Source organism: Pinus tabuliformis, chromosome 2_2, assembly GCF_031772625.1.
Source record: "Pinus tabuliformis cultivar Carrire ecotype Pingquan chromosome 2_2, CPIR1, whole genome shotgun sequence".
Lineage (NCBI taxonomy): Eukaryota > Viridiplantae > Streptophyta > Pinopsida > Pinales > Pinaceae > Pinus > Pinus tabuliformis.
In genome coordinates this window covers 1181485737-1181509384 of record NC_142300.1, presented here as the reverse complement: position 1 = coordinate 1181509384, position 23648 = coordinate 1181485737, and positions in this window count along the sequence as shown.

The window sequence follows — 23648 nt, the reverse complement described above, 5'->3', positions numbered from 1 at the left end:
TCCTTATTTCGAGATGTGACTAGAATTAAGCTACTTTGCTAAAGTGCATCTTTCACCTGTAAAAGCAATGCTTCCACCTGCTGAAGATGGTCAGATCATCTAAAATTAGGAAAGCATGAGAAGATTTAATATACCTAGGGAGCTTCTCTATACCATCATCAGTGCTGTCTATTTGCACATTCTCTTTTATACCAAAGTCACTAAGAATCCTAGTCTGCAAGGATCTTAAAGAGTTTATGGCTACGTTTTCTCTGACATCAAACAAAAAGCAAGATTGCTTGTAATTTGATCTCTGATGGTTGAACATCTCTTTTGCTAGGGTCGTTTTGCCAGTACCACCAAGCTCGACAATTCCTATAACTCTACTCTCTCTCAGCTGCTTTGCTAGTCGAGTAACATCTCCCCTTCAAATTCTGCAACTTTCCCATCCAACCCAGTTGGATATCTAGACACATGTAATGTCCTTTTAACTTCTTTCAACACTCCTTCCACGACCTATTCAAGGAGCTGCCGCTCATCGCTAAAATGATATTACTAGTCAGAAATGCCTACAATATTATAGTCTTTATCGATCCAATGAGGAAGAAGGTAAAGAGTGAGAGGGAGAGTTGGGGTACTTACCCATTATATGTCTCCATATCGAAACCTTTTATTTCTACAGCATCAATGAGATCTTTCCTCCATTTCTGTATGGTGCTGGGGTCATAGCGTGGTTGAGAATCGAACGTTCTCTTATTTTCGAGTGTTTGCAGGGCTCGACCATAGACTCCTTTTTCGCCCTGCGTTCCCCATCAAAGATCTACAGGCTTGACACCACCATAGAAGACTGATCTACAGGCTTGACACCACCATAGAAGACGGGAAGAATAGTTGACCATGATTCGAACATGAGTAAGAGCTCATCAAGACACCAATTTGATTCGGCAAGCGGGGAGAGAAAATAACGATATGCACCGAAGTTGTTCGAATTGCACTCTAGATTTGAGGAGTTATATACTCTCCTCCTTGCAATTCATCTTCGTCGAGAAATACTTGCAGTCTGTGTTTGTTAAGGTGGTCATAGAGATGTTTGGCCAGGGTTTTCTTGCAGTCGCGACCCCTGTGGTTAATAAAGATATCAAAGACAAAGTTGTTGGTGCTGGAAGATTCATATGAGGTGGATGCCATGGGACACATAGCAGCAATAACCTCAAGAGTTTCCTTCTCATCTGGCTGATCTCTCAAATGGCAAAGTGGCTACCCGTTGATCTCTCTTTCTCAATACTCACAATTGAGATTTATGTTCAGTAGATTTGTTTCCATTATATAGAACAAAATTTGTTAATGGTCAAGTAACGTGAGCGTCTGATATCCAATTTTGGCTTTACATAATCTATGTGAATGGAGTGCATCTCTTAAATAAAACAAACCTTAAATTATTTCAAGTTGTCACTGAGTGCACTATACTTAGTCAAATAATTATTATTAAAATGATATACTTTGTAAAATATTTATTTTAAAATGATTCTTCTTCAGAGTTATTAAGCAACTCTTCTTTATCAAAATATTGATTTAAGTTGTCATTCAGTGCGATATACTTTGTCAAATAACTATTATTAAAATTTGATATACTTTCATCAAATCATTATTATTAAAATGAGTCTTCTTTAGAGTTATTAGGAAACTCTTAATTTAAGTTGTCACTTAGTGTGATATACTTTGTGAAATAATTATTATTAAAATGACTCTTCTCCCGAGTTATTAGGAAACTCTTTTTTATCAAAATATTCAAACTTTCTTGCGAGTTTATCCCAGTTATTTATGTTGGTTTAAGTTAAAATTCAAATTACATAAATTTAAGGAAGTATCAAAATATTCAAACTTTCTTGCGAGATGATCCTAGTTAATTTATGCCCGTTAAGTTTCAAATTCAAACAAGGAGGGCTGCAGAGGCAACAAGTCCCTGCCGAGTAGTAGTTTAGGAACTTCATTATCAAGGGAACACATATAACATGATATGAAGAAAATATTTTGACCTCATAGGTTTATTCAGAGACAACGGAAAAAGCAGAGCAGGGAGCATCTGTAAGAAAGAAGTGTGGAAGGCGGATTGGTGAGTCAATTTCATAACTAATTGGAAATAGACAAGGAAGCCGAACTCGCAATCCCAACATCTTGTTCCCTTTTGAAAATGTAAGAGATAGGTAGTGGGCTAATTTATGACCATGGTGAGCATAGTCATAATGCTAAATTTCATTGTAATACTCATTGCTTCCCTAACTATATGTAACTAACCCATGTCTCCATGACATTCAGTTTTTTACTTCATGAGAATATTTATGATACATCTGTAAATTGTATGATTTCCCATTTGAATTCTAAAATCCAAGAGATGTAAATAATATTAAAGAACAAATAATGCTCAATGTTGGACATGCCACGAGGAAGAGCAATTAGAATGTATTTGCACAAAATCTAAGCCGACGAAGAGCCCTGTTATTTCTAACTGGTTTTCTAGCTCAGGCACCCAACAAGGAAGGGCACCAAGTCAGTTAACCCCCCATATGCTAGAGAGTGTGACTATGCAATTGAAGCAAGGAAAAGTAAGTGTTCAGGTTTTTTACTTCATGGGAATATTTATGATACATCTGTAAACTATAGGATTGCCCATTTGAATTCTGAAATCCAAAAGATGTAAATAATATTAAAGAAGAAGTAAAACTCAAAGTTGCACATGCCATGAGGAAGAGCATCCATCCAACTGGCCATCCAATAAAATTTAGTTGAGTTCCGGTTGAGTTAGTCTGTGCCTCCTAGTTAGGGTAGGGTTGAACAACAAAAGAATAAGCTGGTAGGGGCGCATTTCCAGAAGGTGTTACCATCCTCAACTAGATAAACAAATGTTATATGGAATCTTTCACTCAGCCTGAACATGGGTGAATGAAGTCTGAAATCCAAGAGATGTAAATAATATTAACGAACAAATAAAACTCAAAGTTGGACATGCCATGAGAAAAAGAAACTAGAACGAATTTGCACAAAATCTGAGCCGACAGAGAGCCCTATTATTTCTGACTGGTTTTCTAGCTCAATGACAATAATTTCTTCTACCCTGTTCCTGTTGTTGGGTAGGGAAGTGCAAGGCATATCATATAATGACCACTTACATGTTTTTGACTCAATTAATTTTAATGGTTAATCTTGTGCATGGCAATAAGGTTAATCTACGTCTGTTATCAGAAATCTTTCAAAAAAAGAATTGTAAGTTATGCTATAAATCACCATTTCTGTAGCAAAGAAAGTTCATTGGTTGTATAGAGATAATAATATCTAGGCCACCTTTTCGCAACAGACATCAATGAACTACCACCTTTTCGCAACATACATCAATGAATCCAACTGGTGACTATAGTCAGAGGCCAAGGTTTGTTTAAGCTAGCAGTAGAAGCACCAGATCTGATTGATTTTGGGGAAGAAGGCTGGGAGAAATAAATCTCAATGTATACACAAGAAACATTATATATTCCGACAGACACAAGCTCTTGGTATAATGAACTGAGATAGTATTTGCAACACATCATGGTTCCTAGTCATCTAAATTTGAAATAGAAGAGATCTTTATGACTTAGGTCCACCGAGTACCAACTGATCAATGATGTGAATGAGTTGTGTGATGTGGGCAAGAAATCGTTCCACTTTCCAAGCCCAGCGAACTGCTTAGGTTTGATTTAAGGGAAAAAGTAGTGACCTTATAGGTTTTGAAAGCCGGTTGAGGTTAGAACTAATATGAATGAAGCAGGGTAAGGTGCTTGCTCTAATTGTGAAATAAAGTAAATACCTTCAGACTTATTGATGCGATGTTTGCTGGGTATGGCTACTGTCACATCAATACCTCTGATTTCAAACACTAGTCAATGAACGCTTGTGATGACCTTTTTCATCAATGAGCTTGGAGAGTCCAAAGTCAGAAACCTTTGCACTAAAATTATCATCGAGGAGGATGTTCATGCAAGTAGGTGATGCCCCTTGCAGTTCCAAGGGCTATACCGAAGCGTTGATCCGAATATAGCATCCTAGATTGCTTTGAACAATAGAATTATGTTACGGCTTATGAAAAATTAATAAATTAAAACATAAAATCATATTCGAAGTTAAGGAAAATGTTAAGGTTTATCAAAACTTAATAGATTAAAACATTAAATATTATTTGAAGTTCAAGGCATCTTAACGTGTGGACTTTTGAATTAACATGTGGACTTCTGCATTAAACACATATTAACTTTATTCCTACTTGCATTGCACACTTATTAAAATTACTTATCAAAATAATTAATAACATAATATAAAACAAGGATATGGAGATATGATGTAAATTTTTCCTTCCACTATTAAAAAACCTATTGATATGTATGCGGTATTTTTCTTTGACTTCCAGTAGTAACGATAAACCAGACTTTGATCGCTGCTTCGACTTATAATGGCACTAATAAACAAGACTTTGATTGATGCCAACAACCATGCTTGTCTAGAATTCACTCGATCAGCAACAATGGATAAAATCCGGCTTCACTCGATTAACAACAAAGGATAAAACCTGATTGCACAAATTTTAGAATTTACAGGTATTCAAATAACTATGGCATCATTACAAATTTAGTTATGTTTGTTTGGTTTGGGAAGTTTTACATTATGGAAATGTTGCCATTATGCTTCTGCAGACAATGAACGACAGTATGCTGGTTTTGCGAGAAAGGCATACTTGATAATCCGCTAAGCTAAGAGTTTTAAATCCCGTTGCACAGTATACAAAATAGTAATCCCATGTTCATATAAACTTCTCGTTGAAGCCCATTTTTAATATATGCCTACACACATGATGAAGCAAATAGTACATGTAACTTAGTTTGAAATAAAATGGTGAACGCCAAATAAATTGCTCGTTCATTTATTTGCATTCTTATTTATGTTTTGCTGAGTAGGTGGAAAGAATTTTGCCTTTGGTTTGAATGGAAGTTCTTCCTCCACTCTATCAGGGTCTAAGAGTAATTCATGCCTATATTCTCCACATGCTCCACACTGAATCATTAAAACAATAAGTTGTATATCAATAATGAAATTTGCTTGCAAGAATTTTACTTGAAAGTGAAATATAGGGTTTAAAACAGTTACTTGGTTGGGGTTGAATTGAAAGTGAAATATAGGGTTTATGTCAATGCAGTAGAAAATCTCTGTTAACATTGATGGGAAGCTCGCAATATGGATTCTAGCCCCTGCTTGAGCATTTGCATAAGAGTGTGTGTTGTAGACATTTTTGTGCCTCGCAGCAGGGAGCATGAAATGTCGATAATTACAGGGATCCTCAGTCCCTAAACATGTTGTTCTTACCCCTAGAAGAACAAGGTCAGCAAACCACAGCACTTCCCATCAGTTCTCCACCTGAAAACACTCAAAAACAGGCAATTTTCGGATCATGTCAGCTGCTCCACTGAGCATCTGCGCTGGAATGCAACTGCTCCTCCTTGTACCTGCGCTGAAAGTCAAATCTAATGAAGGCTACCTGCGCTGGGCGAGATTGGCCAAGTGGCACAGTCATTCTGCAAGGTGTCAATTGCCCAGGAAGCTTCCAAACTGACACTTGGTTCAAGGGATTCGCCCTGTGATGAGTAAGAGGTACTTGATCTCCATGTGTAAGCAAGGATCTCCAAGTGGACTCAAGAACTGAAGTTTAACTGAAGAGGGAGAGGACACAAGGCAGCTTTATGTCAGTCTCAAGCTGACTCATCCTTTCTTCTTCTATCCTATATATAGAGCTCTTCTATGAGGTCTAAGGAGGCTGGAATTTTGTGCAAAGCAAGGAAGTGCTGTTGGTTTACAGTTAGAGCTATTGGGTGATTGCTTTTATAGAGGTGAAGAGGAGATTTCTTGCTGCTGGGGAGGTGCTGCTGGATTGGAGCCATTGATGGTTGTAACCTTCTCAGAACCTTTTACTTCTATCAATAAAGCTTTGAATGTTCTCCTATATACTTGTATTGCATTGATGTATTGTATTTACTTGTATATCTGATTCACTCTAATCCATGCATCAGTTATGAGTACATGTTTCTTGTAGTTTTCCTTCTCTTGTTTGTGCAGGATCTTTGTGTAGCTGGGCCGGCAAGAGAACAAGGAGCTGGAAGCAAGAGACGAAGAGAGAAGACAAGATCGACAAAAGCGAAGGATATCGGTTGGTCAATCTTTTCTTCCTTCTCTGTACTTTCATAAACGAAAATATCAAAGCTTTACTTTTAGTTGTTGCTAAGGACTGTCACCCTTAGAGTAGGGATAGGGTCATCCGAGTCGGATACTTTTCCCCACAACAAACTGGCGACTCCGCTGGGGAGCCTAGTATCTTGTTGGTGTTTGTAGTATCTTTGCTATTCATTTCTTGAAGAAAAGAGTACCAAATCGAAAAGCTTTTGACTATATCAAAAGCGAAGTAGAGGGGCTGCTACTCTTGCTCATTTTCTGAGCAGATTCATGATTTGAAGAGCTGATCTACAAAAGGCTCTTGTACTCTTTGTGATAGCTTTTCATCCTCTTGATCATCCCTTAGCTTGTACTTGACCTATAGCTTTTTATTTCAGCAAAAATAGTGAATTTTTGAGCTTTTTATGACCCGGAAATCCTTGTAAACGCAACTCTCGTGTCTCAGTGCAGGCTGTCCACAGGCAGTCTGCATTCCAGCGCAGGTACTCCCTTCGGGAACTGCGCTGAGAGTCAATTTGACAGACCAGAGCCTGCGCTGATCCAGTTAGGCTATGTCTTCCTGAGGTTTCCCACTGTGTCTTAGCCCTGTTTTCACTGTTGTTTTGCTGCTGATTGCTTGTCATCGTACTTGCTGTAAACCAACTTTCCTTGACATTATTCCGCCTCAGTTGTGTGATGAAACTGTGATTGTTCTTTCAGTATTTCTTGTTTCAGTTACAGTTTCCCATTATGAAAAGCAAACCAGTATAGCTGTGGCCTCTTAGATCCTGAACTGTAAAAATGTCTTTGTGATCTTAAGAGCTAGTTTTGTTACTGTTCATGGCTGTTTGAGTTTGTTTGTTTTTCATTTTGTGGTTTGAATCTATACATTTCCAGTGTCTAAACAAGTCGATCTTAAGGTGTCTTTTGATTTTGGACAAGCTTGTTTACTTTCGCTTGAAATTAGATTCAAAGTTATACAACAGTTTCCTTTTTGTCTTACATCAACATTAAGGATAAACAAAAGAAATATCTGCATTGTGCATGTGCATTATTGACAGTTTGCATGTTGATTTAGGGAATAGTGCATTTAGTGTATGTTCTATGATCTGTGTGAAAAGTTGATGTCTTTCTTTTCCCTCAGTAGATTAAGGTTTTCAAAGTTGAAAGATTGAAAAGTTTGCTTCTCATCTTAGATTGCATTTAGGAAGTTGTATATATACATCTCGTGGTGATCCTTAAAGGCAAACTGCTAAGCAAGATCAACATTAAAATAAATCCAATTTACATTACAACGCTTTGTAACATAACGCAAACATCTAGAGGTCTAGGTAGAGATGTGTTCCGGCGTCGTTAAACATAGTGACTGTCGATCTCTACGAAGGTGGGTGATTCCTCCTGAGAGTCGGTGGCACTAATACGGACTTGTGCTCCCACGTACCGTCGCGTATATATTGGGAGACCCCTATAGGCAATTATCCTTTATCCATAGGAAGCCGTGTCGACCGCCCTACTGATCGCGATGCAGTGAACACAGCATTCACGAAGATCGACCACCCGTACCGTAAAACGTATTCTGTGGTTTCGCGAAAGGTTTGGCACACCCTCTGCCTAGATCTCCAGAGCAGTTTCTTTTGGCCTTTTTCAAACTCTATAACTGAAAAAGTCCAACCGAGCATTTGTCACTTCGGGCTCGTTAAAACATCGAAGGCGACTAGAGTCATCTTTAGCTTTTTCTCGACTCTTAAAACATGAAAAAGCAAGTTTGTGTCTAAAAGCGTCGTTAATAAAATTTATTTTAAGCGGAACAAAATCACCTGTTATTCCCACGTTGATCTTTCAGTTGAAAAGTATGGAGCCCACCAACCAAGGAGGCAACCTTGGCGGAAGTCCAAATCCCTTCTCCTCTTGGGGAGATGTTGGTGCGCCTCATATGGCAACATTGTCACTTCCAGGATTGACAATCGGCCTCCCTGTATGGCTCTTTTCAACTAATGTAGTCCAGATCGCCACTAATCCTGAGCAATCGAATCAACAGTCAGACCAGTCTAGAGCTACCCACCAGCCTTCCACTTCTTACAATACTTTCTCTGATCCTTCATCTTCGCAAGGTAGAGCTGGCAAAAGTCAGCCTCCCAAGGAGAAGAAGGAAAGGAAGAAGAAAGAGAAGAAGAAGAAGGAGCCTAAGGCGACTGGGGGCAAGCAAAAGACATCTGACGAAAACCCACCCACTGCACAGACCGGGCCTAAATCGCCATGTGTCATATGTAGAAGAGACCATTTCCACAGAGATTGTCCCTGTATTCCCCGGATACTAAGGGACTGGTCCCCTCGTTTGCACAATTCGGGGGCATCAACCTCTGACAATCAGGTTGATGGCTTTCCGTCAACCAGCGAAAGTGAAGGACCAAGACAAAAAGGGGGAGTAAGATTCCCCTGTAAGTTGTGTGAAGGCAGTCATGCCATCCACCGTTGTCCCTTCTTAGACGAAGCGAAAAGAGTTTTGGAAGATCGTCCGGTTTCACCGGTAAAACTTCCTCCTGGATACAAAAAACTCGTGCCAAGTCCTTCGTTGATTGAAAATACAGCTGGCCCGCTCAAGTGGTCGGCTGAAGCGTCAGTCACTGAAAATGAACCTACTGAATCCAGACCGGACGAAAGTCCAAAGGTCGATACGGCAGTTGACCCGGTTCTACCTTCAGAAGTTTCATCTTCAAATGACACCGTCGCCGAAGAGTCATCTTCATGCGACACCCTCACTGAAGAGAATAAGGATGACACCATCCAGGTTCTTTTCATCAGCACCGACTCTGATGAGCGTCAGGGCAATGCGCCCATTCCTTTATCGCAGGAAGGAACATCATCAAGGTCATATCCGGCCGTATATTCGGTCCCACCACCAAGCAACCTGGTTGTATCCTTTGATTGGAATCAACTAGGCAGACCCCGGTTACCAGCCAGTGTACCATTCAGAATCATTGTCCAGATCTATAGAATGATCATGGCTGGTACTATCATTGATGAAGGGGCGTCTGTGAGTATCCTTTCCTCTGTTGCTTGGAAAGCACTGGGTTCCCCGGCGCTTTTACCTGAGTTAAGAAATCTCTCAGGTTTTGATAAAGGAACCAGTCGACCATTAGGAATCCTCCCCAATGTGCCTGTTACATTGAAAGGGAAGACCGTTAATTTGAACGTGATGGTCGTCCAAGGACCCTTGGATTATAATCTACTCCTTGGACGTGACTATATTTATTGCATGGGAGCGATAGTCTCCTCACTCTTTAGAGTAATGTGTTTTCCACACGAAGGAAGGATGGTCAAGCTCGTAGACCAACTTTCATTTCCGGGATCTCACATCGCAAATAGTCAAATACCATTCCTAAATGGTCTGTTCACACAAGATTCGCCTCCACCCCCAGTCCTCCTTCCCGATGAGTGCGAGTGATTTGGAAAGAAAGACTGGAACCCAGGGGGCATGCACCCTGGTCTGCTTCGGGAAGAAGAAACCCCGGGTATAAGGTAGAATTTCCGCAGAAGAATATGACTAGTCCGTACCCCGTCCGTGGATGGAAGAGGGGTTGTTCTGGAATAGTATTCTTTTGTTAAAGTTATGTGTTTGGCAAAAGAGTCATTCACCTTTGTCTAAAGAGGTGGGCACTGCCCAAGTAGGAATTCCCTTATTGCGACAAGCAGTAACCATCTTTGGGGAAAAGCAAGCCTCACCCATTAAAACAAATGTTTTGAAGGATAAGTAGGGGCAGCCTCCAAAGAAAGAGATTCTATTGTTGTGATATAGGGTAACCATATTTGAGTAACCCAATGATAGACATCGCCGAAGAAAGAGATTGATTTGCGGCAGCAAATAGAACCCTCTTCGGATAATAAGAAAGAGGCAAGCCTCCCTCAATAATACCAATGTTTTGTCTTTGAGTAGTGTCCTTCTCTTGTCACAAATAGCTGTTCGTTAAAAGTTGGGCCGACGGGAAGACTGAGTACCGCGTAAGATCCCTTAAAATAACGAGAAGACTAGTATCGTTAACATTAGATTGGCAAGATGACAAGTAGCTGTGAACACCCAAAGAAAAGCAGAGGTGGGAGAGAGGAGGGGCAGCCTCGAAATTCTATCCTATACCTGGGGGCATGCAAACCTTCTGGAGTGCAAGCTAGGGGCGGTTATTTATCTGGTTTTAAGATTAACCGTTTTCCGAACTTACACAAAGGAAGGATGAGTTGGAGCATAGCTGTGGTAAGGCGCAAGCTCTATAAAAAATGGATCCTTAGAGGAGGCATTCTTATTTTATGACTGGTATTTCGAGCAGTTTTAGCACATAGTTCATGCTCGTTAAAAAATAAACGCAAGATCCGAGCAGTTTTAGCGCATAGTTCATGCTCGTTAAAAAATAAACATAAGTTTATGAGCAGGCTTTCCTTTAGAGTTCAAGCTCATTCAGAAAAAATGAACCGGTAAATACCCTTTTGAGATCATAAATTCATCAGCCATAAAAGCCTTGGTCGTGTTTGTGCACCGTCACCTCCACCGTCATTTGGCCGATCATTCACTTCCATTTGTGTGTTTACCCATTTTGAGGAACATCTGCGAAGAGTGATTTCACCTAGCCATCCTTGTGACACTGCCGTGATTGGAGAATTCCAACCTGTACCTGGAATCTGCTGCTATCCCTGTTCATCACTCGTTCCTCAAAAGACGAGTCCTCTTTGAGCTCTTTTCAGACTCGTAAAATATGAAAAGTTTTCCGAGTTTTGGCCTTCCAGCTCGTTAAAGGGACCGGAAGAGCTATCCCTCATTTAGACTTTAATCTTTTTGGACCTGAGGGATTATTACACAAAAAGATCGAGCGCTTGTCTTGTTCGGCTCGTTAAAAGTACCGAACACCCATCCCTTCTGTATTGTTTTATACTTTTTCGGACTTAAGGGATTAGATGACGAAAAAGGAATTATGGAGTTAACTTTCTGTATCTTTTCAGACTCTCTAAAAATGAAAAGGACCGAGTTTTCCTTGTCGTTAGACTCGTTAAAATGATTAAATAGCGACAAACTTGTATTTAGACGAGAACGAGTTTCCCTATCGCTAAGCTCGTTAAATCATAGCGATGGGCTTGCCCGAAGGGCAGGTTATAGAACAATCATATGTTATCCTCCTCAAGCTTGACAAAAATAAAGAGGTACTGGTCAGAAATGACTGGGGAAAAATTGGGAGAACATCAAAGCTTAATGGTAGCAAGTCGCTCTTGAACATGACACTTTTCTTCCGTACCACATCGGGTTGGGTTGTTTCATTCACCGGTCTCATCACCATGGTCTTCGCCAAACCATCCACATTTTGGGGTAATGCTACCGATCCATCGCATCAGTGTCGTTATATGTTCAAGAGAGGTCATTCTGAAAGTGTCAACCGTGTCCCATCCATTGCCATACATTATCCTTCATCCATTCATGATCGCCACCCTGAATCATATGTCACAGTCCACTAAAATCATTAGCTCCGTTCCGTGTCATTGATGTGGGATTCATTAAGGCCCTCCTTTGACGGATCGCTTCTTGTCGACTTCAGCTCATTATCCAAGAAGTTGATCTAGGAACAACCCCATCAGTACTTTGAAACTTGCATGCCTCAATGGCAAGTTTCTCACTTCCGGCGACAGGTATACATCAATGACCTTCGACCAGAAGATTTTGTGTGGCGTTCGACGCCAAGTCCTTTATTCATGCCACGTGAATTGTACTGCAGTACCTTGAGGGTCATTATCATTATCGGTGATTCCTCTCGCGCTTGTTAACGGTTTTCATCATTGACCGGTAATCAAGTGATGTCTTTCCATGTTCGACTTCAGCGAAATTCTCACATGGATCGACTTGTACTTAGAGTGAAGATCGAACGAGTTTGAAGACCCCGGATCTAGTTTCATCCATCCGGGCTGCGATACATATTCAGGAAATATAAAAGCATTTGTCATGTACATCATTGCAGCAGATGATCATCCTACTCAAAGGATGATAATTTCAGCAGAAAATTATCAGTCTACCATCAGACGATCGTCTGTTCTATGTACCAAAATGTATTTATAAAGCTGAGCATGGGAATGCCCGCCTAAGCTAGATCATGAAAATAGAATGAAAAAATAATGTATTGTATTGTATTGTATTACAGGGCACCTCCTCAGCACTGGAATGAACTTCGGACCCTCTAGATAAAGCATTTCACCCGATAAACGGCCTCATACTTTAGGGGGCAGCTGTTATAGACATTTTTGTGCCTCGCAGCACGGAGCATGAAATGTCGATAATTACAGGGATCCTCAGTCCCTAAACATGTTGTTCTTACCCCTAGAAGAACAAGGTCAGCAAACCACAACACTTCCCATCAGTTCTCCACCTGAAAACACTCAAAAACAGGGAATTTTTGGATCATGTCAGCTGCTCCACTGAGCATCTGCGCTGGAATGCAACTGCTCCTCCTTGTACCTGCGCTGAAAGTCAAATCTAATGAAGGCTACCTGCGCTGGGCGAGATTGGCCAAGTGGCACAGTCATTCTGCAAGGTGTCAATTGCCCAGGAAGCTTCCAAACTGACACTTGGTTCAAGGGATTCGCCCTGTGATGAGTAAGAGGTACTTGATCTCCATGTGTAAGCAAGGATCTCCAAGTGGACTCAAGAACTGAAGTTTAACTGAAGAGGGAGAGGACACAAGGCAGCTTTATGTCAGTCTCAAGCTGACTCATCCTTTCTTCTTCTATCCTATATATAGAGCTCTTCTATGAGGTCTAAGGAGGCTGGAATTTTGTGCAAAGCAAGGAAGTGCTGTTGGTTTACAGTTAGAGCTATTGGGTGATTGCTTTTATAGAGGTGAAGAGGAGATTTCTTGCTGCTGGGGAGGTGCTGCTGGATTGGAGCCATTGATGGTTGTAACCTTCTCAGAACCTTTTACTTCTATCAATAAAGCTTTGAATGTTCTCCTATATACTTGTATTGCATTGATGTATTGTATTTACTTGTATATCTGATTCACTCTAATCCATGCATCAGTTATGAGTACATGTTTCTTGTAGTTTTCCTTCTCTTGTTTGTGCAGGATCTTTGTGTAGCTGGGCCGGCAAGAGAACAAGGAGCTGGAAGCAAGGGACGAAGAGAGAAGACAAGATCGACAAAAGCGAAGGATATCGGTTGGTAAATCTTTTCTTCCTTCTCTGTACTTTCATAAAGGAAAATATCAAAGCTTTACTTTCAGTTGTTGCTAAGGACTGTCACCCTTAGAGTAGGGATAGGGTCATCCGAGTCGGATACTTTTCCCCACAACAGTGTGTGTACTTCAACGTATGGAATATGCTAAGTCACCAAACAAGAGACAAAGTAGTTTCAGGTGGAGAAGTAGCAAGATTTATTAGTAAACTATTTGTTGAGATTTTCTGTTTGGAGCAAAATAGGAAAAAATCTCAGCTGATGACAACAATAGAATTCAGGTCCTAGATTAACTCCAGTTTGTTGGGAGGGAGTTAATGCCTCCTATATTTGATGGATTCTCTATGCTATATAACAGGAAACCATTCGGATCGTTTGCTAAGAGTGTGACAAGTTCTGTGAGGATTTCTTGATGTAATCTCCAATTTGATTAATAAATTCCTGATGCCTATGTTTGGTGGACGTAGCCCAGATTGGTTGGGTGAACCATGTTAAAAACTATGTTTATGTCCTTGATTTATTCTGCTGTGTGTTTATTTATTTTGTTTGTTGTGCCTTCATGTTGGAGGTGCCTAGAGGAGCTGATTGGAGGCGCTGCGTGCGTGACTGCTGTGTATACCCTATGCTGGTGCGGGCGTTAACTTGCCTACGTGTGAATGCGTATTGAAGAGCTGGTGCGTATCTGTTGCTGATGTGTATTGAAGAGCTGGTGCGTATTGAAGAGCTGGTGCGTATCTTTCATCGTTGCGTATGAAAGATTGGTGCTGCGTATGAAAGATTGATGCTGCGTATTTCTATAAACCGTTTTTTTGTTGATATACCTGGTGCGTATAAGGGATAAACCTGGTATGTGCTATGCTATTGAGTTTTGTTTTTTTTTTTTTTAAAAAAGGGGACGTATATTACATTGTTTTGAGAAGAGCATCATTTTGATTTGTCAAAGCTGCTCCTGAGTTTACACCATGGGTATGTTTTTAAGACAACATTGATATATATTTGAATGCGTGGTTATATATATAGTTTAAAACCGGCGTGAAATTGTTATCAAACGGTGCGGATTCACATTAAGAAAACCTGCATTAATATATATTATACCAACAGCACGGATATATGTGAAAAAAAACAGCGTGGATAGATTATTTCAAAAAGGCGAACAGCGTGGTTTTTTGTTTTCACTGCTACGTGGGTGTATATCACTGTTGTGTGCGTGCTGGAGGCGCATCTGACTGAATGTGCTGGGTGTATATTGTGCAGTGGATGCGTGTATATCACTGCTGCGTTTGGAATATATATATATATATATATATATATATATATATATATATATATATATATATATTTGTTGTTGCCAGCGTTTAATATAACACAACGTGGGTATATTTTTTCAAACAGCGTGAATAGCAGAATATGAACACTGTCTTCTATCGTTGCAAGTAAGGAATGCATTTGGTGTTGAGATTTTCTGCGAAACTAATTGCCCGAAACATTTGAGAGAGTAATTCATTGCTGGATGCTCAGTACTGAAAGCGCTTCTGTTATTAATCGGGTTTGGTATTATTTTTTTTTAATGCCGGCGCGGAGGTATTTTGACTGTAATTTTGCACAGCAATAAGTCAGTTTTTTTTTTGTTGTGTACAAACAAAGGCATAGGCAATTTGTTTTTTAAATTGCTGGTATTTAAACATTGGTATTGGAGATTATTGTGTTTTTTGATACAAATGGCGAAAACTCAAAGTGCCCGGTTTGAAATTGAGAAATTTAATGGCAAGAATAATTTTGAGATCTGGAAGGTGAAGATGCACGATCTGCTGGTTCAACAAGGTGTGGCGAAAGCACTGTTGGGGAAAAATAAAGGCCTCCTTCCATGACGGAGGATGAATGGGATGAGATGGACGATAGAGCTCTGAGCGCAATTCGGTTATGTCTGGCGGACGATGTTCTGTTCAACATTGTGTTAGAGAAATCCGTCGCAGGCTTGTGGTCAAAGCTTGAGAAGCTCTATATGACGAAATCTTTGACAAATCGGATTCTCCTGAAATGGCAGCTTTACGGTTTGCGGATGAAAGAAGGTACCTCAATTGCTGATCACCTGAATGTTTTTAATACCTTATTGGTGCAATTAGACAGTCTAGATGTGAAATTTGATTCAGAGGATAAGGCAATAACTCTATTGTGTTCATTGCCAGAATCCTGGGATCACTTTGTTACTTCCATAAGCTTTAGTACATCAGATATCCTTGAGTTTGACGATGTTGTTGGAGCCTTGTTGGCTGAGGAGACGAGGAAGAGGTCGAATGCAAACACATCTACATCAGAGGTAATGATGGCCAGAGGTCACTCACGAGAGAGACACTCCGGGGGAAAGCATAGCGACTCTCGTTTGAAGTCCAAAGGAAAGAAGCCCAAGGTGAAGTGCTGGCATTGTGGCAAGGCTGGACATCTGAAAAAGGATTGCTGGAAGCGAAAGCATGCTGCTAAAGAAGGCTCTTCGACAGAAAAGAAGGAAGCCAACACCACAGATACAGGTTCAGTATCTGGTTCAGGTATGAGTGATGAGGTATTGTCAGTTAATATTTCAAAACATGATCAACATTGGTTGTTAGATTCTGGGGCATCTAACCACATGTGTATTCATAAAGATTGGTTTAAAACGTATAGATCAGTTGATGATGGAGTCGTGTACATGGGTAATGATGTCACTTGTAGTATTGTTGGAATAGGAAGTGTACAACTACAAATGTTTGATGGCACAACCAAAATGTTAACTGATGTGAGGCATGTACCAGATTTAAGAAAAAATTTGATTTCATTAGGAGCACTTGATTCAAATGGATATAAAACTGTAATTCAAGGTGGAGTTATGAAAATCTATAAAGGTATCTTACTAGTGATGAAAGCTAAGAAAGTAAGAAATCTATTTCAGTTAGAAGGTAGAACTGGGTCAGATCATGTGTCTGTGTCTGAACATGACAGTAGTTCCATTCACTTATGGCATCAAAGATTGGGGCATATGAGTGAAAGAGGATTGAAAATTTTGGCTGACCGAAAGTTACTTCCTAATCTAAGATCTGGAAAATTGGATTTCTGTAAACATTGTCTGTTTGGTAAACAAAGTAAACAAAAGTTTAAAATAGGCAAACATACTAGTAAAGGCATACTTGATTATATCCATTCAGATGTTTGGGGTCCAGCCCCTACAGCGTCATATGGTGGCTCGTCATATTTTGTATCGTTTATTGATGACTTTTCTAGAAAAGTGTGGGTCTACATGTTGAAAAGGAAGTCTGATGTTTTTACAGTTTTCAAGCAGTTTAGAGCATTGGTAGAAAACAGCACTGGTAGAACAATAAAGTGTTTAAGAATTGACAATGGTGGTGAGTTTTCCTCCAAGGAGTTTGACAGCTATTGCAAGGATGCAGGGATTGAGAGACATAAGACCACGGTTTATACTCCTCAGCAGAATGGAGTTGCTGAACGCATGAACAAGACTCTTCTAGAGAGAGCAAGGTGTATGCTGAGTAACGCTGGGTTGCCGAAGGAGTTGTGGACGGAAGCGGTGGCAACAACTTGCTATGTGATAAACCGATCTCCATCAACGGCGATAGGCTGCAAGGTTCCGCAAGAGGTATGGAAAGGACACCCTTGTGACTATTCTAAACTCAGAGTGTTTGGTTGTGATGCATATGCTCTAGTGCCTAAACATCAGCGAACTAAATTAGATCCGAAATCGAAAAGGTATGTCTTTGTTGGGTATGGTGATGGAACAAAGGGATATAGATTGTGGGATCCTACTACCCGCAAAATCATCATCGACAGAGATGTAAAGTTTGATGAATCCTCTCTTGTACAGTTAGATGTAAATAGTAGATTGAAACAGGATGATGTATCCGATTTCCAGCATATTCAGTTTGACAGCATTTCTAATGATAGTCATAACGACCATAGTTCAGATTCTAGTCATGAACAGGTTTCAGAATCAGATTATGAACAGGGTTCAGATGGAGGACATGAACAGGTCTCAGATGGTGATCATGAAGAAATTCCTACAATTGATAGACAGCCAATTGTGGAAGCACCAGAAACTTTCTTAAGGAGGTCTACAAGGATCAAACGCCCTCCGAGAAGGTATGATGATCATGTTACTTCATTTGCTTTGATCGCTAATGATGATGAACCTTTGTGTTATCAGGAAGCTGTAGAAGGTTCAAATAGTGACAAATGGAAAGCAGCCATGAAGGAAGAAATGATGGCCTTAGGTAAGAATGGCACGTGGGATCTGGTTGAACTTCCCAAAAGCAGGAAAATTGTGGGATGCAAGTGGGTGTTCAAGCTGAAACGGGGTGTGAATGATACGGAAGACAGGTACAAAGCGAGACTGGTTGCAAAAGGGTTTTCTCAGAAAGCTGGCATAGACTTTCATGAGATTTTTTCACCAGTGGTTAAAATTGTCTCAATTAGAATTGTGTTAGCATTAGTGGCTTTGTTTGATTTAGAGTTGCAACAATTAGATGTTAAGACTGCATTTCTACATGGAGACTTAGATGAGGAAATATATATGGAACAACCGGAAGGGTTTGTTCAACATCGCAATGAGAAATTTGTCTGCAGGCTCAAGAAGTCATTATATGGCCTGAAGCAGTCGCCTTGGCAGTGGTATAAGAAGTTTGATTCTTTCATGTTGAGTCAGAAATATGTAAGAAGTGAATATGATCATTGTGTTTACTTTAAGCAGTTAAATAATGGCATGTTCATTATCTTAGTGTTTTATGTTGATGATATGCTTTTAGCAAGCAAAAGCATTGAAGAAATCAACAGGTTGAAGACTCAGATGGCAAGGACGTTTGATATGAAAGATCTAGGAGCGACAAGACAGATTTTGGGCATGGAGATTTTCAGAGACAGGGGCAATGGTAAGCTGTGGCTATCACAACAAAAGTATGTTGAGAAAATACTTTTGAGGTTTGGTATGAATAATGTGAAGCCTGTGTCAGTCCCTTTAGCTTTCTTCGAGTTTATGTCCTAATACAGATGAAGAAAAGGATTATATGTCTCGAATTCCATATGCCAATGTAGTAGGGTGTTTAATGTATGCGATGATTTGTACTCGACCAGATATTTCACATGCAGTTGGGGTTGTCAGCAGGTACATGGAAAATCCGGGTAAAGAACACTAGTCAACAGTGAAATGGGTGCTTCGGTACTTGAGAGGCACAAGTAGTTATTGTATTTCTTACAATAAGAGTAGTGAATTTGTTTGCGGATATGTTGATTCCGATTTTGCAGGTGATTTGGATAAGAGAAGATCAACTTCAGGGTACGTCTTTACTCTTGCAGGTGGAGCTATAACCTGGATGTCAAAGCTACAGAACATTGTTGCTTTATCCACTACTGAAGCAGAATACATTGCTGCTTCGCATGCTTGCAAAGAGGCGGTTTGGTTGAAAGGTTTGCTTGGTGAGTTTGGTAGGTTACAGGACAACATCAGGTTACTTTGTGATAGTCAAAGTGCAATACATTTAGCTAAGAATCCGGCCTATCATAGTAAATCAAAGCGTATTCCAATCAAGTACCATTTTGTAAGACAGGTTATCACTGAAAGGGGAGTCTCTCTTGAAAAGGTGCATACAAAGGAGAACTGTGCAGACATGTTCACGAAACCCGTTTTGTTAGAGAAGCTACGCTGGTGTTTGGCTTCTCTTGGCTTGCAGAAAAGATAAAATAATAATAACAGGGCATCAGGGGAATTTTTGTCAAGGTGGAGATTGTTGAGATTTTCTGTTTGGAGCAAAATAGGAAAAAATCTCAGCTGATGACAACAATAGAATTCAGGTCCTAGATTAACTCCAGTTTGTTGGGAGGGAGTTAATGCCTCCTATATTTGATGTGAGGGAATTAATGACGCTGTTAGATTCTCTATGCTATATAACAGGCAACCATTCGGATGGTTTGCTAAGAGTGTGAGAAGTTCTGTGAGGTTTTCTTGATGTAATCTCCAATTTGATTAATAAATTCCTGATGCCTATGTTTGGTGGACGTAGCCCAGATTGGTTGGGTGAACCACGTTAAAAACTGTGTTTATGTGCTTGATTTATTCTGCTGTGTGTTTATTTATTTTGTTTGTTGTGCCTCTGGATTCCAACACTATTGTCAGGGGAGACAAAGGCCACATTTCTTTTCAACGGGGTAGCATTATTTTTATGCATAGGGGATACATAGACCAGGTCTGATTAACAGACGGTTCATCCATCCTACATTGTTTATGTAACTTCATTAACAATCAAGTGAATACATTGTTGTTTCATCCACCCCATCATACTTTTGTAATTAAGTTTCATCTGATGGATGTTTATTGGAATCACGTGCTCATTTTCCTTTTAAAATACATAAACTGTGCATTCATTTTCAAATAAACTGTGGATTGTATGAATGGTATGTATAACCATGGTTTTGGATGCATGAGCTACTCTCGGTACAATAGCAAGAGAAGCAAGGGTTATGGAGGCTGAACGGATCATTGCCGCCCTTGAACAAATCCCCACTGGTTGAACTCCTTTGTTTTCCATTGTTACCATCAACCAAATATATCCGGTATTACCATCGACTAGCTATATTTGTTATAGTTCAATCTGCTAAGGGAAGGATGCTCCATTGGCCATCAATAACAACCAGAGACCGATGGCAGGTGGATTAGTTATCCAAGCCGAGATAAGATAACATGCAATTTATCTAGCCTCTCTATAGGCTATGGATATGGATATGGATCTACTGGGTTTTGCTTCCCTACCTACAACATGGTAGGTACATGCAACCGCCATGTGGTCTAGCAGCATGTGTTGTGCAACCCCATGTAGTCTAGGTCTAGCCAGCGACATGTGCTGCCAAGTCTGGCCAACAACATGTGCTGCCAAGGAGAAATGTGTTCGGGCATGCTTGTTATGAGAGAGAGAGACATGTGTTGTGGCGTGAGATAGACATGTGCTATGGTGTGCTGGTTATCAGAGATATGTTATATATACAAGTATGTTCTTCAGTTGCCATTTAATGCCTTGGACTAATTCCAACATTAATTTAAGTAGCATTTATGAGTAGTTTGAAAATGTGAAACAAATTAAAAATAATCTATGCTTTTGCCTCCCCGCCTCGAGAAGAGGCTAAATAAGATGGTAAATTAATATGTGCTTAAAAACTTTGATTATACCTGAACTGCCGAACGTACAAACAACTCAATCAATACTAACATCAGCCATATCGATTACTATAGTCCCAACCGGGCCTACAATAGGGACTAATAACATAAATTACATAAGGAAGGGTTTGAAATAAAGTATTTAAATTCTAATCAACATGGTTTTCTTAATTATAATATTTGTTATTTATTAATTTATAATTTTTTTTATATAAATTTATATTAATTTTATTTACGAGTAGAAATTTATTTTTCTGTGAAGTTTTAATTTAATTTTTATTAATAGAAAAAGCGAAAGTCAATTGTAAAAGATAAAAACATTTTCAAAAATCATTAAACATAATAATTTAATATCATTTTTAATAATATCATTTTACAATTAAATATCTAGATGGTGTGCTAAAATCAAGGATAGTGGAGGTTGAGCCTAGTTTCCCTACAGACTTCCCATGGCCTTGACATACACGAGGTATGTGTGGTAGGTACACAACAATTGGTCCATGTAAACCCAGCTAGTCGTACTCGTGTACATTTAAATGGAGGTCCACCAAAAATGGGCAGTCTACAGAATTCGATGGGAATTGTTATGATACTTTGGCAATGATGGTTCAAAGCGTGCGACTCAGAGTGATGCCATGATGATAAATTTTGGAGGGCGGATAGGGCAACTTGCTGCTCCTTGGATGATGTTGGAGGTGGTTTCGTTGGAGGTGGTTTCTGGCTGCAAGAGGAGGTCGTAAGTCCTCTGTTCCTGTATATCTTCTGGCTTTCTTTGTGCCACCTTCTTGATCACATGAGCTTTCATAACCCATACCACCGACCACCCTCCTTTGGTGTCTTGATTGAATTGTGGTCTATTGTTGGGTATACTCCAGTTGGCATTAGAGGTGCTGCATGGAAATTCGAATGAGATTTGGGGAAATTCTTACCTGAATTTCCTCTCGTTATTTTGGGCCTATGTTGTTGGGTGGCTTGTTGGTTTAAGGGTGTAACAACATGCTATCTTGGGTGTGCTAGCACACTCAGGTGCCTCAGCTTGAGAAGGTATTCCTAACTGAGGTTGAACTAGGGTGGGGTAACTAGTACAAAGTGGTGGCTTGGGTGCAGGCTATATAGACAATCTCACAAATCTGTCTGAAATTTCTTTAATATTAGGCCAAATTTCTCCACCTGTTTGTATTGGCGTATCAGTCATTTACTGACAGCCTCATGGATTCTCCTCTGATCGCCCTAACCCTTGTTATCAATGGTATTTCTCACACAGATCCTTATCCTTTATCGGGACTGTAATTCCCAAGGAATTACGCAAACCACTATCGCGACTTATAAATAGTCATAGTGTTAATTCCAAAGGTATTACACTATCAACGCGGTAATATTCAAAGTCCCACGTTACATACAATATACACTATTGGCCCCTTTCAACGCTCCTTATCCGATGCGATAACACGTGGTGTTATCAGAGATTTTAATCGCACTCCACTGTCCCCAAAGGTCTTTCGCTCCACTTGATGCTCTGCGATGCGATATTCCTAGCGGACCCGACAACCCTTTCCACTCTTCCATATAATGTTTTGGGTCCAAGCTTATCGAGGTTTCGGACTTCGTAATTCCACAATCTTTTCATCTCCTCTTGTGATTATGCGATGCGATAAAGGGTTCGGACCTGATATAGTTATGAACCAAATCTCATAGAAATTCAAGTCCGGAACTATGTTCCGCCTAAGGAAATATCACAATTTCTCTGTGTAAAATAGAGTTTTCCTGCGAAACTCTATGCAATGATTTAAGAGCCTCCGCTCACCGATATGAAGGAAAAACAATCTTAAAGGCTCCAAAACTAAACATTAATGGAGAAATAAGACCAATTCATCCATATTCAAACTCAGAAGAAGCACTTGAACTGATACACACATATAATTATCAATTAATAGAGAACTATGAATGTAGATACACAGAGAGATGTTTCTTGAAAGGATAATACTTCTGGGCACCACCCTAACTCTGAGCCTCCTGTCATTATATTTATAATCAATAGATAAAGCCTTCTCGGCCATTATCCTTTACAAAAGCATGTTTTTACATAGAATGATTTAAAGCGTAAAGCTTTGTTACAGTTTATCCATAAGAAATTATTATAGCGTGATTTATTCTTAATTCTATCCCTATCTTAAACTAGAAAAGCATGGAAACTACTGGCTAAAGGACCCCACTCTTTTTCCTGTAGATTTTTTTGATTTTTTTGAATAAGTTTGAAGATTTTCCCTCCAAGTCTCATGCTCCTGCATCAGACTCCTAAGGACAAAATTCTTCATGGGCTCCTGTCCATGAGTTCATCTACAGATCTCCCCAGTTTCTATAGCATGTCTTTTGTGACCCAAGTAGCTTCAGCGGTTGGCTATCCCTTCCATTTTACCAAATACTGGAAGTACTCTCATCCCCTTGTCTTCTTATACACCTTCCTGTCCAGAATTCTTTCTGGCTGAAAATTCTTTGTTGTGGATAACTGTTTTACCCAGTCAATCTCTTGCGTCTCTTGATCTTGTGTTGTATCATCTGCAGGTTCACCTTCATACTTGTATAGGTCTGCAACATTAAAAATTGGTGACATTCCAATATCAGGGGGTAACTCAATCTCATAGGCATTTGCAGAGAATTTCGTCAATACTTTGCACGGTCCAATTTTCTTGAACTTCAATTTATTATACTCCCTGTTTGGAAACCTCTCCTTTCTAAGATGTGCTAAGACTAGATCTCCAACTTCAAATTTTACCTCTCTTCTCCTCATATCTACTCTGGTTTTTTAGTTAATGTTTCTGTCCTATAGCTGTTGTTTCACTTGTTCATGTATTGCTTGCAATTTTGAAGCAAAAACTTCACCCTGTGCACTTCTCATCTCTTCTTTTCCCAAGTTTCTTAACTCAGCTACTCCTCTAGGATGCATTCCATAAACAATATGGAATGCACCCTGTCCTGTACTCATGTTAGGTGAGTCATTATATGCATATTCATCTTGTGCTAACACTTGATCCCATTGCTTTGGATGTTTTGCAGTAAGGC